The 13190-nt window shown below is 34.6% G+C and overlaps 1 non-coding gene across 1 annotated transcript; it reads left to right on the plus strand.

The window, feature by feature from the left end:
• Window positions 1–2344: 2344 nt before the first annotated feature.
• LOC139860767 (small nucleolar RNA R71) lies at window positions 2345–2451 on the plus strand. Its single transcript, XR_011763389.1, has one exon. It is a non-coding gene; the product is annotated as a small nucleolar RNA R71 (small nucleolar RNA).
• The last annotated feature ends 10739 nt before the right edge of the window (window positions 2452–13190 follow it).

Consider the following 13190-nt stretch of genomic DNA (forward strand, 5'->3'; position numbering starts at 1 on the left):
GATCAATGAAAGGTAAGGGAAAGTGATCTTTTCTGGTGGCGTCATTTAATTTTCTATAATCAATACAAACACGCCATCCTGTTAAAGTCCTAGTAGGAATAAGCTCATTTTTTTTATTTGTAATGACAGTCATGCCACCCTTCTTAGGTACGCATTGAACTGGGCTTACCCATGGACTATCAGAGATTGGATAAATTAAACCTGCATCTAGCAGTTTATAATTTCTTTCTTAACAACATCTTGCATATTAGGATTTAGTCTTCGTTGGCGTTGCACATACGTTTTATGACCTTCTTCCATAAGGATTTTATGTGTGCAATACGAAGGACTTATGCCTTTAATATCATGAATCTTCCATGCAATAGCTGGTTTATGAGCTTTTAGCACAGAAATGAGTTGAGATTTTTCATTTTCAGTAAGAGAAGACGATATTATTACAGGTAATTCTGATTCACCATGTAAATAAGCGTATTCCAAATGGTTTGGAAGTGGCTTTAACTCTAATGTCGGTGGTTCTTCTATCGATGATTTATATCGATGATTTATATCGATGATTAGCCATGAGTGCTGCTAACATTTCAACTTCATCAATTGGTTCAGTTACTTCCCCTAAAGAACATTCTCCTGTTCCTTGTAATTCTCGAAATTCTTCTAACAATTCTGCATGTGAATCTATAGTTTGAATATAATAACATGTATCATCTGCAGATTGCGGTTGTTGCATGGCTCTATCAACTGAAAAGGTAACACTATCGTCCTCTATACTTAGGGTCAGTTTCTTACCCAACACGTCTATTATTGCTTTAGCCGTGTTTAAGAATGGTCTTCCTAATATTAGAAGAACTCGAGAATCTTCTTCCATATCCAAAATAACAAAATCTACTGGAAATACTAAAGTACCAACTTTAACTAGCATGTTTTTCATTATCCCTCTAGGATATTTTACTAATCGATCTGCTAGTTGTATACTTATTCGTGTTAGTTTCAATTCTCTAAGGTCTAGTTTAGCGTATAGTGAATACGGCATTAGATTTATACTAGCACCTAAGTCTGCCAATGCTTCTATTGAACTAAGACTTCCCAGAAAACATGGAATTGTGAAACTTCCTGGATCTGATAATTTTTCTGGTATCTTATTCAACAGCACTGCAGAACAATTAGCATTCATTGTAATAGTCGAGAGTTCTTCCATTTTCTTTCTATTTGTGATTAGATCTTTCAAGAATTTAGCATATCTAGGCATTCCTGAAATTATATCAATGAAAGGAAGATTTACATTTGTTTAAACATATCCAAAAATTTAGATTGCTCGGCTTTAAGTCTCTCTTTTCTCATTTTACTCGGGTAAGGAAGTGGTGGTAGGTATGGTTTAACATAAGGTTTAGCCTTAACTGTGTTATCCTCAATAACCTTTTCAACTACCGTTTCTTTTTCCTTATCTTGTTCAGATTGTAGTTCTTGTGGAGTAGAAATAGAGTCATCAGAAATTACAAGTATTTCAGGTGGTTTAAGTGTAATACCACTTCTTGTGGTAATAGCTTTTGCTGTTTCATTTCGGGGGTTAGCATTTGTATCACTAGGTAGACTTCCCGGTTTTCTTTCACCTATCAACCTTGCTAGGTTGCTTACTTCTTGTTCCAAATTTTGAATAGAAGCTTGTTGATTTCTAAATGCTTGGGCATTTTGTTCATTCTTTTGTTTCTGAGATGTGAAAAATTGAGTTTGAGATTCAACTAGCTTTGACATCATATCTTCTAAATTCGGCTTTTTATCATCGGTTTGTGGTGGTTTGTTTTGAAAAATAGGTCTTTGCTGATTGTAAGTATTATTAGATACTTGTTGATTGCTAGGACCTTGTTGGTTGTTGTATGGAACATTTCGATTATAATTCTGGTTTTGATTGTAGATTGGTCTTGGCGGTTGATAATTATTCTGATAATTATTTCCAGGCCTTTGTTTCATGTATGAAACATTCTCTCTTTGTTCCATTGTTTGTTCAATACTGAGACAATCTTTTGTCAAATGTGGTCCTCCACACTGCTCACAACTAATTCGTATTGAGTGAATATCTTTAGTCATCTTTTCCATTCGTCTTTCGACAACATCTATCTTTGCCAAAATGGAATCAAAGTCATGGCTAGAATCGGCTCTAGCTGCTTTAGATGATCTAACGATATCTTTTTCTTGATGCCACTCATGTGAGTGGGAAGCAGTGTTATCAATAATTTTGTAAGCTTCAGTTGCGGTTTTCTTCATAATGGAACCACCAGCTGCTATATCGATGTCTTTTCTTGTAGTGATGTCGCATCCTTGGTAGAATATTTGTACTATTTGATAAGTGTCTAAACCATGTTGCGGACATCCTCTTAATAACTTTCCAAATCTTGTCCATGCCTCATATAGAGTTTCATTTGGCTTCTGTTTGAACGTAACAATTTCTCCTTGAAGTCTTACGGCTTTAGATGTCGAAAAGAATTGTTTAAGAATTTTTTTAACTAAAACGTCCCATGTATCAATCGCCCCTTCAGGTAACGATTCTAACCAATCTTTGGCTTCTCCCTTTAAAGTCCAGGGAAATAACATGAGATATATCTGTTCATCCTCCACTTCTCTGATTTTGAATAATGTACAAATCCTATTAAAGGTACGAAGATGTTCGTTTAGATCTTCCTTCGCCACACCACTAAATTGGCATTGATTAGTTACCATGTGTAGGATTTGTTCTTTGATTTCATAATCTGGCGCATTAATGTCGGGTTGAGTAATTGCGTGACCTTGGCCAGTACATTTAGCTCTCATTCGATCTTCCATACTTAGAGGTTCCTGATTTTCCATGATTGGAATGGTTGATTCTGAATCACTAGAGGATTCTGATTTAATGGTTTGTTCCTCGACAATCTCTGTTTGAATGATTGGTGGTTCCGGAGGAAAGATTAATGGTTCAGGATCTCTGAATTGTCCCTGAATATCCTCCGGATTCTCAATTGTGAGGCCGAGTTCAAAAAATGGATTATCAAAAATTTGAATTGGAGTACTTGGTCAACTTGATGACGATTCTAAAGAAAAATCAACGGCGACAATATTGGCTAGATGTCTTGATCGAGTTACAGGTGGTGAACGTATAAAAGGTGGTGAACGTTTTGCTCGGTGCATTCACTGAATATCCTATTAGTTATAAAAATAAAAATTATATAAGTTATCAAATTAATAGACTTTTCTGATTTTGCCCACATTTCGAATAGCCAATAGATGCAGCAGGTAGCCAGGACCCTTTAAATCGGAAGCCCACAACTCGCCACTAACAAATCCAACAATTACTACGAACCAGAATTTAACCGCTGAAAATAATTTTTCGTCAAAATTTAAAGAAATTTTAGAGAAGAAATAGAAAATTCTATATCCTAAAAACTAGAGCGGCGAGAAATAAGAAAGAAAAAGAGCGCGTCGGAAAACGTCGAAAAATAATAAAAAGAACGTAGCGCGACGAAACTTAAAAGTCAAAAAATTAAGAATTAAAAGTTGCGTCTAAAAGTATTAAAGCTTAAAAGAAATACTATATCCAAAACGGCAATAACTTAAAAAGTACTAAAATTTATAAAACGGCGTCGCAAAATTCTAAAGCACCTAAATCTCAGTCTAAAGAAAAAGCACGTAAGGGATTTTACGGCAAAGCCTAAGAATCTAAAAATAAAAATAAACTACGGCAAATACTAGTCTTAAAACTAATTACGAGCGAAAAATATAAATATTACGAATAAACGATTAAAAAGGAAAGAAATAAAAATAAAACTTAAAGTTGTAAAAAAATACAATTTTTATAAAAATATTATTTTTATATTTTTTATTTTATAAAAGTATTAATTTATATATTAATAAAACTAAATAAAACTTAAAAATACAAATTTAATTAACTAATTAATAATAAATATAAACCCTAATTATAATTAATAATAAATAATTTAACCCTAATTTTGCATTAATTACGTACTATGTTTCAGTCTGTCAGACTGCTCCATGAGTGCGGATATATGCTGTTCAAAAACTCCGCGAATGCGGAGGATACAGGTTCAGTTGAAGTGCAGGTCAAAATATTACAGGTTCAGTTATTATTATTTTTTTACTTTTTTTTTACCTTTTTTGTTTTGTTTTTAATTTTCTATTTTTATTTTATAGAAATTTGTTTATAATATAACTAAAACTTATATTTTGAATAAAAATTACTTATTAGTATTTTATAACTAAAAATACTTTTTTTAAAGGCTTAAAGATATATATATATATATTTTTATATTTTATATTTATGATATTTAAAAACTTATGTAAATATATTTTTACAAAAATAACTTAAAAACTAAATTTTTTTTTACTTTTTAATAGCGTCTCGCTTCGGCGTTAAGTGTTATTCCCCGGCAGCGGTGCCAAAAATACTTCATGTGCGTAGAGGTGTATACAAAATAATATTAATTTTTACTAGGAAATACTATTAAATACGATACAATTTTACACAAGTTATTTATTTATTTATAGAGTGGATATGCCTAAACCTTGCTACAACGCTTATAGGCAGTGTAACTAGTCGTACAGTAGTGTAGTTTTTAGTAAGTCCGGTTCGTCCACAGGGAACTAGCCAAGTTTAACGCTATATTTTTAAAAACTATATTTGTATATAAATATATATATAAATATAAGAAGTATTATTATTATTATTATAAAAGGGGGTTTTTACCGTTTAATGACCGGTTTGTCAATTTTAAAACTTTAGTCGCAGTTAAAACCTAATGTAAAATATTAAAAATAAATATAACTTAATTTAAAGCGTAAAGTAAATGACAATAATTAAAGTGCGATAAATAAAAGTGCGATAATTAAAATGACAATAAATTAAAGTGCGATAATTAAAAGTGCAATTAATTATGAAATAAAGGAATTATGCTTATTTAAACTTCCGTAATCAAGATGTTTGACGTGTTGATTTTAGTTTATTACCATGGGTTAATTGTCCTTTGTCCTGGATTATTCGATATGTCCATACGGATTTGTCCATAATAGTCCATCAGTCATAATCATAAAGTGCGAAAGTCTTCGTCAAATTATTCTTATTCCCGAAGTCAAATATTCCAACTAATTGGGGATTCGAACTGTAACAAGGTCTTATTACTTTGTTTAATGAATACATCAGGTTATCGACTGCGTGTAAACCAAGGTTTTAATACTTTGTTAACAATTACACCAATTACCCTTGAATGTAATCCACCCCTGTTTTAACTAGTCCATTAACTATTAATCCAGTCCCATGTCCGGTAAAATGAACAATTATTGGTATTTATAGATATCCCGCCCACCGTACCCGATTAAGCGTAAGTGGTTATTTATAGATACGTCAAATTATAACCTTTATATTAAATTAATGAGGTATCGTTAAGTTATTATAAAACCCATTAATAGCCATAGTCTAATTTTCATAAGTGTCGTTCTTTTATCCAAACCCCAATTATGGTCCAAATCCCAATTACCCAATTTTAATATTTAGCCCAACATCACGATTACTTCGGCATTAAATAAGCATAATAATAACTTAGCTACGAGACAATAATTTAAAAAGGTTGAACATAACTTACAATGATTAATAATAGCGTAGCGTTACACGGACAGAATTTTGACTTACAAACTTAAAATATTCGCTAACATACCCTTATTATGAAAATTAAATTAAAATTAAAATTATAAATTATAAATATAAATGTATATATTGAGAGATAGAGTAAGGAAAAAAAAAAAGATGTGTTTCTTTTCGTGCAGAATTCGATGGCTTTTATAGGCCCACATTTTACTATGCAGCTCCGCGAGTGTGGAGCTTTTGTTCTTCTAAACTACGCGAGTGCGGAGGTCTTAAATCAGCTCACATTATGATCCAAAACGTGGGCGGCTTTTAATTAATATATATAATAACATATATAATTAATTATATATTATATTATATTCTTGTGCACAGTTGACTTGTAATTTTTGATCCTTTGCGTCGCGCGTTGAGAGTTGATTCATGTCCTGGTTCCGGTTTTTCGAGCATCCTTTTGTACGATTTAATAATTTGAACTTTGCGTTTTGCGGCTCGTACTCTTGTACTTTTGAGACATTTCTCATCAATAATTTGAACCTCTTTGATTGTACTTTGTACTTTTTAGCTTTTTGGTCATTTGCGTCTTCAATTCGTCGAATTTGCCTTTTGTTTTCACCTTTTATTATTTAAATGAATATCACTTGTAAATTGGACAATTGCAACTAAAAGCTTGTCTTTCTTGAGGGATAATGCTATGAAATATATGTTCGTTTTTAGCATTATCACTTACTCGTCTATCGAGTCATTAAATTCTGGTATTGCTGGATTGAAATAACAATGTGTTGCCTGGGTGCAACCAAGCTGGATTTCCCCTTTTACAAAACAAAGCGAAAAAAAACAGGCAACAAATGGTCACAAACAAATTTTATTAATGGGCAGATAACAATTTCATGTAGTAATTACAAGGTTTATGTTTAAAATTGTTACATACCACGGTAAAGCTTAGGGCGGCATGAGCTGACCGCCAACACAACTGGTTTTTCCATAGCATCGTATGTGTCCGAGTCAAAAGAAGTTGCAAGCTCGTTCCAGAGAGTAAGCTGAATTGTATCACCGCTGTACACAAATGTGTGTGAAACTGTCAGTTAGAAAAGAGAGTAAAAAAAACTAAAAGGGAAAAAATGTGTGCTGCTGTTTGTCAAAAATAATCGACGCCGGTATACCCTTGTTGCGAAAAGCAATTCAGTTTTTTTCCCAGCAACACATTCTTTTTAGTAAATGTTACTGTGTTCAAAAGTTTGTAAATTAAATAAAGAAAATGCCCAAATGATGCATATATTTATTTATTTTTCCTAAATAATGGCGTACTCAAGATTGGTGATGTCGATTGTTCTTCTTATAAGCTGTTTGCGGTTAACGTCTCCAATCACCATCGGGTCTTCAAGGCGATCAATGCAGCCAATGTAGTCTGTTTACATATATATTCCATATCAATGTATGTCTAAGCATTTAAATCGAAATCATAAGATATTATGCAAAACATACCAGCGAGGACAGTGGTATTTGGTACACGCGTGCGTAATTGATTGTAAGCAACAAACTGGAAGTAATGATCAGGGTAGTCTGCAAATGGAAGGTCTTCAAAAACTGTGTTGCGATCAAACGACAATGTCGTTGGCCCTGGTAATATCTTCTCCCAGCGAGTTGTAACATGAACCGAGAAGTTTGTTATCACTGTATCGCATATTCACAAGCATAGGGTAGTGCTGCAACATGCAAAGAGCATCAAACAGACGGTATAAATAAAAGATGAAAATAGGTTAGCAGAGATGTAAAATACGAATACCATTTCATCGATGAGCATGCAACAGTAACCAGTTAGAGCCTGGTTGTGATAACTGTAAGTAACCCACTTGCGAAAAATTCTCGCTGAAATTGTTCTATCTCTATCACCCGGTATCAGCTGTGCCAGTGCCGTTATTTGTGCCATACTATCAAAAGGAAGTAAATAATCAGTACTAAATATAAATATATATTAAGTATGTACATAATTTATCTGTGGCTGTGGTCTTCTTTAGCAGGCAGTGGCGCCTTGAAGTCGGTAATTTTGGATAAAAAACACCGTATACAATAGTTTTTGTTATGCCAGCGCGCCAGAACAAACACTCGCACTGCATACAAATGGCCGTACAGTCCCCTGAATCACGGTATAAAGGAGATATGTCTACGCAAACACAAGGCAATTGTTAGAAAGTATAAACAGGCATGAAAAGAGGAACGAAAAGGCACGAAAAGAGGAAAATCACTTGCACACTCAACAACGGTAACTGCCAGTAAAATGAGCTGTTTTATGAAAGTAGCAGAACTACTTTATAAAGCTAGCAATACTGTAGTTCACTTTACAAATCAGCTGCTTTAACAAATGGGGAAAACCCAAACACCCACAATAACAAAAGGAATGCAGAACTCCAGTTCACTTTTTACAAAATAAAGGTAGCAGAATTTGTATACAAACAGAAGACATACTAAAGTTCACCAGAATATTGATACATGCAACAAACAACAAATAACAAATACCAAAGATATAACAAATAGGGCACAATATAACCCTTGGTTACACGAAATGGTTTGCTTTTGTTAATTTTGCCTTTTTCCTTACAGGTTTAGAGGGGAAACTACTGACAAACCGAGGATTAAAATGTGCTATTTACAAAACAAAGAAAATCATTCAGGAAAAATTAAATTTAAATGAAACACAAAAACAACAAAAAAAAAACAAAAAACAAATAACAAAGAACATGAGGTATAGGTAATTTCCAGGCTAGCAAATTTGTAAAGCTTTCAATTTTAATGGCTCTTGCACTCCACAATGGCAACAAAAATACAAATACACATTCCAGGCTGAAACTGTTATTTGCTATCTGGTAAAATAAAACAAATCTAATGAGCATAAAAACAGCATACACATATAAAATACAACACACATATATGAAAAGCACAAACAAACAAAAGACAACATGATCCAAGATATTGCAAGTCACAGTAAAATAGCATAGAAACAAAAAACAAATTAAGGCAAAGATAGTGCACTTGACAGTAAACCAGCATACATAGAGTCAGACAAACTGCAAGAATAGATACTTGTTAAAACTTTTTAAAAGAGCATCAACAACAAAAAAATCGAATAAGAAACAGTAGCATACCATCAGCAGAATCCAAAGCACTGGTATGTGCCCTACAAAGAGAAGGCCTTTTCTTAGATTCTTTATAGGAATCGACGTGCATGCCTGAAGGTACAACAGTTTCTGAAATAGAAGCACCAACTACATTCGATTCGGCTGAGTTTTTTTCCCTTTTTCAAGTACCCCTCATAACGGGAATTACCAAACAATGAAAGGGAAAAAAATCAAAACGAATGAGAATCAACAACAGGCTGAACAACGCAAGAATAATGCAAAAACCACAACCAAGAATAGAAAATGAACAACATCAATTAAAAAGATTAAGAACAGAGTAACGAACTCGTAAGCAATTGTCTTTCTGCAACCAATCGATTTTCTGTAACCAAGGAGAGAAATTAGTTTGGAGCAACTGTGAAGAATCTATGGGAAATCAATAAGCTATAAAGCAACAGGGTAAGGGAGGAAGGAGCAGGGTGAGGGAGAAGGGAGCAGGGTAAGGTGACAGAGAAAGAGGAGAGGGTGAGCAGTAGCCGGTCGCACGGTGTGTTTCTCCTTTCTTCACTCAAAGACTGAAAGTCAGTCGTTAACAATAAAAAATTAAAAAACCGATACACACACATACAATATACAAATACGAAATAAAATAAATCAAAAAAATGTATACCTTGGAAACGTGAACAATAAAAATATGTGAGGAGAAGTGACACGTGGACCAATCAGAAGCCAAAGATTAATCCCCCTAATAGAAGATGAGTAATATATATTTAGCGGGGCCTAAATCGTACTACTCCTTATTATGGTGAGTAAGGAAAGTATGACCTAGGGTCGTATTTTTAAGATATCAGTAGAATCAAACCTATAATTAAAGCTTAAGATATTCCTAAAGTGAAGGAGTAGTGGTTTATACCTAATTTTGGGTTTTCTAGTTTATAAGATAAAATAAAGTAATTGTGATAATATTTGTAATTCAGATAAGGTTAAAACAAGTGCATACTATGGTTTTATCAGTTACTTTGCCAAGATTATGAAATGCTGGCTCATGAATAGGTAGTGACCTTGTATTCATTACACTGGTCCTAAACGCCCCTGTCATAAGACATGTCACTGGGTAATGTGTTAGGTTTGAAGATTCTATATAGACAGCAACGTCCCTTACCCCCGACGCCCGTGCAGTGTGACTACAGGCATACACATTCAGATGGCTCATCCAATTGAGTGACTCAGTTGGGTGACGTATTAATATTCCACAAAGGTCTAAACTTTCTTAAGCATAATAGAATACCAAGTATGCCATATCCAAGATACGTGATGTGTATTAATGCTTTCGTTAATGATTGGGTTTAAAAAGATAGTTAGGCCCTTGAAAAGAGTTCAACCATAAAGAACACCATGGCCAAGTTAGGTTTGACTTCCATGAACACGTTCGGTTATCCTAACGATCTAATCCTTTATGTTTTTAAACAAACAGTTTCTTAATTAATTAAGAATTCCTCAAGCGGGGTGTAATGCTTGAGACTGCGTTATGGTGAAATGTACTAATCATCACTAACCGGGTTCCATGGCCTTACTTAGCAGAGGTACAGCTTACAACAAATGTTGTGCTTTAGCGTGTATGTACGAAGTTTATATTCTTGGTGACTACACTAGCATGGTCTGGGACCGACAATGTACTATGAGTCTAGTTAGATGTTTCACTACGAAAGAGTCCTCAGTCAGAATCCAAGGCTCGGTGGACTTACTACAACCGGTGTGCCTCAGTCAAACTATGTTGTATTCGATAGACTTCTCTTAGCAAGGGGTGACACAGATAGTGTACTCTGAATCGGGGTTCGCGACTTCCCAACAACAGAGCCAATAACTACGTTCTATTAGCTGGAAAAGTGATTGAGTTTAAAGCATAACCGGAAAGCATTTCAACAACATACACAAACCATAATATTATTTCAGCATTATAACTGACTACATCATAGCAAACACTAAAGATAACTACTCGCTAATCATGACAATGATATCACAAAGCATAATAATGAAAGACATTATATAAAGACAAAGGATAGAAGTACCAGTAGATTAAACGAGTTCCGAATACAAAAGTGACAACTTCAAACTACAGACCGCTCCTAATACAATCTTCGGCATTCTTCTCCGGGTACTAGGTTTCTCGCATGGAGTCGAAGACCTTGAAAGTATGACTAATATTGTTGAAAGAGAGAGAGAGAGAGAGAGAGAGAGAGAGAGAGAGAGAAGTGAATTGAAGTCTGTGTAAAAATGGATGACAAAAAGCCCTTTAAATAGACTTGGAATTTGCCTGCATATGGCTGGCAAGCTGTATGGCAGACCGTATGGTAGGCCATTTTTCACACTAGCAGGCAGTATGGCAAGCCGGATGGCCTGCCCTGGTTTGTTGTTTTCTCCTGATCATAACTTGATTTCCTTGATCGTAGCTTGGTTTCTCGTCTTTCACCGTTTTTGCTCTAGAATTCTCGTTTTAGCTCCGATTCTCTTGATTCTTTTTACACCATCGTCGTAGTCAATTAATCTTTAATTTCAACCGGCAAAGTGGGTATTTCGGCGATACAGCTTGAAACTTTATTGTTTTTGGGCCTCAATACCAGAGTGAAAACGTGACTTTTTAGCCGATATCAAATATCCCACACTTAGACTTTGCTTGTCCTCAAGCAAACTTCTCGTTTTTTACTTTAAGAAATCTTTTCGGAGTTTCCTTTTTATTAGCCTAAGCGGTTTGCTTTTTATTATAAGAGCGAAAGATAAGGTGAGTTATCTATATCAGGGTTGAACTATCTCTGCAAGCATGCGAGGAGGTTATATGACTTAGGCTAGCTTTCACGGGTTACTCAAATCACACAAGTGTTTAGGGTTCCCTATAGATCTAAGAATTGAATTCACTCATAGCCAGTCATGTTGCACCCATTGTCATAGGCTTGATAAAGACTCAAATCCCTGCTACTAATGTGAAAATGGTAATAACCATAGCTTCTAGGCCATTTTGTCAATTTGGAAGGATGGAAAGGAATTTTAAAGTGGTGGTGAAGTTGTTCTAAGGGGTGAGAAAGGGGTAATATAGTCTTTTTAAAGACTTTTATTCAAAATTTCGGAAAATATAAGATAGATAGGAGTGCTGATATTTTTGAGAAGCACTTTTGAACTTTTCTCCTTTTGGAGTGATAGGTATTTGTGATAAAGATCTTCTTCGGCGTTTCTCTTTATAAGTTCTGCTCCTTTTCTCAGAACTTTTAAAAATATACATTTTTTGGAGATTTTATCTCGAGAAACTTTCTGCCGGTAAAGTTTTAAAGACCTTTGCCGTGATACTTGAGAGGTTTATAACATCGGGTGTTCAGAAGGAATCTCATTTTCTGGATTTTTTGAGTGATAGTAAAGATGATGTGGATGAGGTAGAAGTGGTGAAGGTGTAAAAGGCTTATTTTTGACAAATGGCTAGCTCTTCTGATTATACACGAATCACATTTTGTTGCTTAGAAATGCAGATCTAGAGCAAGTTTTGATTCTGAGTACAGACATCGGCACTCTCAACGGAAAATAGCGAAGCATTAAAGATAAATGCTTATATGTTCTTTTTTGGGTGCCTCACCATAATCAATTTGGGTCGACAATGCCTAGTCATGCAATGCTCTATTAGAGATTCGGTTCGTCCCAACAAGATTCTGCCTTACTTAAGCCTTAATTTTATTTACAAACGTTTTAGGTTTTCGAAAGTACTTTTTTGGAAAGGCTTTCTTTTGTTAAAATTTTTGAAATTTTTAGCTTAAAAACTCGGAATCCTTGTAATGGAGATATTTTAATACAGCATAAAAAGATTATACCAACATCCCACACTTAGACGAACATTGTCCCCAATGTTCCTAGTGTGTCCCACACTTATGAGTTTTAGTTAATGATTTTGGAATATTTGTCTAGTGTTTATTTAGGTTGAAATCCCACACTTAGTGATAAGCTAGGATGTGGCATAATTAAGATTTTTGAGCTAGTAACGAGGAGAAAGGAGTACCCCCAGCAGATGGTCGTGGTTGCTCGTGAAGAAACTAGCTGGCTTGTGAAGACAGGTTGTTTTAGCAATCTTGGAAGTTACGTCCTTTATTGATCGGCTCATTTGTCATCCTTTATTCTTCTACTCTACTTTATTGCATGGGTTGCCTCCCGAGAAGCGCTTTTGTTTAAGGTCGTTGGCTCGACTATAATGATGCCTAAAAAGCAGACATTCCCCTCTGGTAGTTGTAATCGTGGTCTTCTCGAGGGAATGTGAGTCTTGGTGAATAGATTCAAAGAAAGTGCCGGACCAATAGTGGTAGCAGATCCGGTATTTTTCTTGAAGATCTTCTAAAGGAGAGATAATGTGCGGTTTCTTCTCGTGACAAATCTTGAAGTCCTATGAGAATATGGTCCACGGCTCTGCTGATTGATCCATGAAT

The sequence above is a fragment of the Rutidosis leptorrhynchoides genome, chromosome 7 (assembly GCF_046630445.1).
Source record: "Rutidosis leptorrhynchoides isolate AG116_Rl617_1_P2 chromosome 7, CSIRO_AGI_Rlap_v1, whole genome shotgun sequence".
Classification (NCBI taxonomy): Eukaryota; Viridiplantae; Streptophyta; class Magnoliopsida; order Asterales; family Asteraceae; genus Rutidosis; species Rutidosis leptorrhynchoides.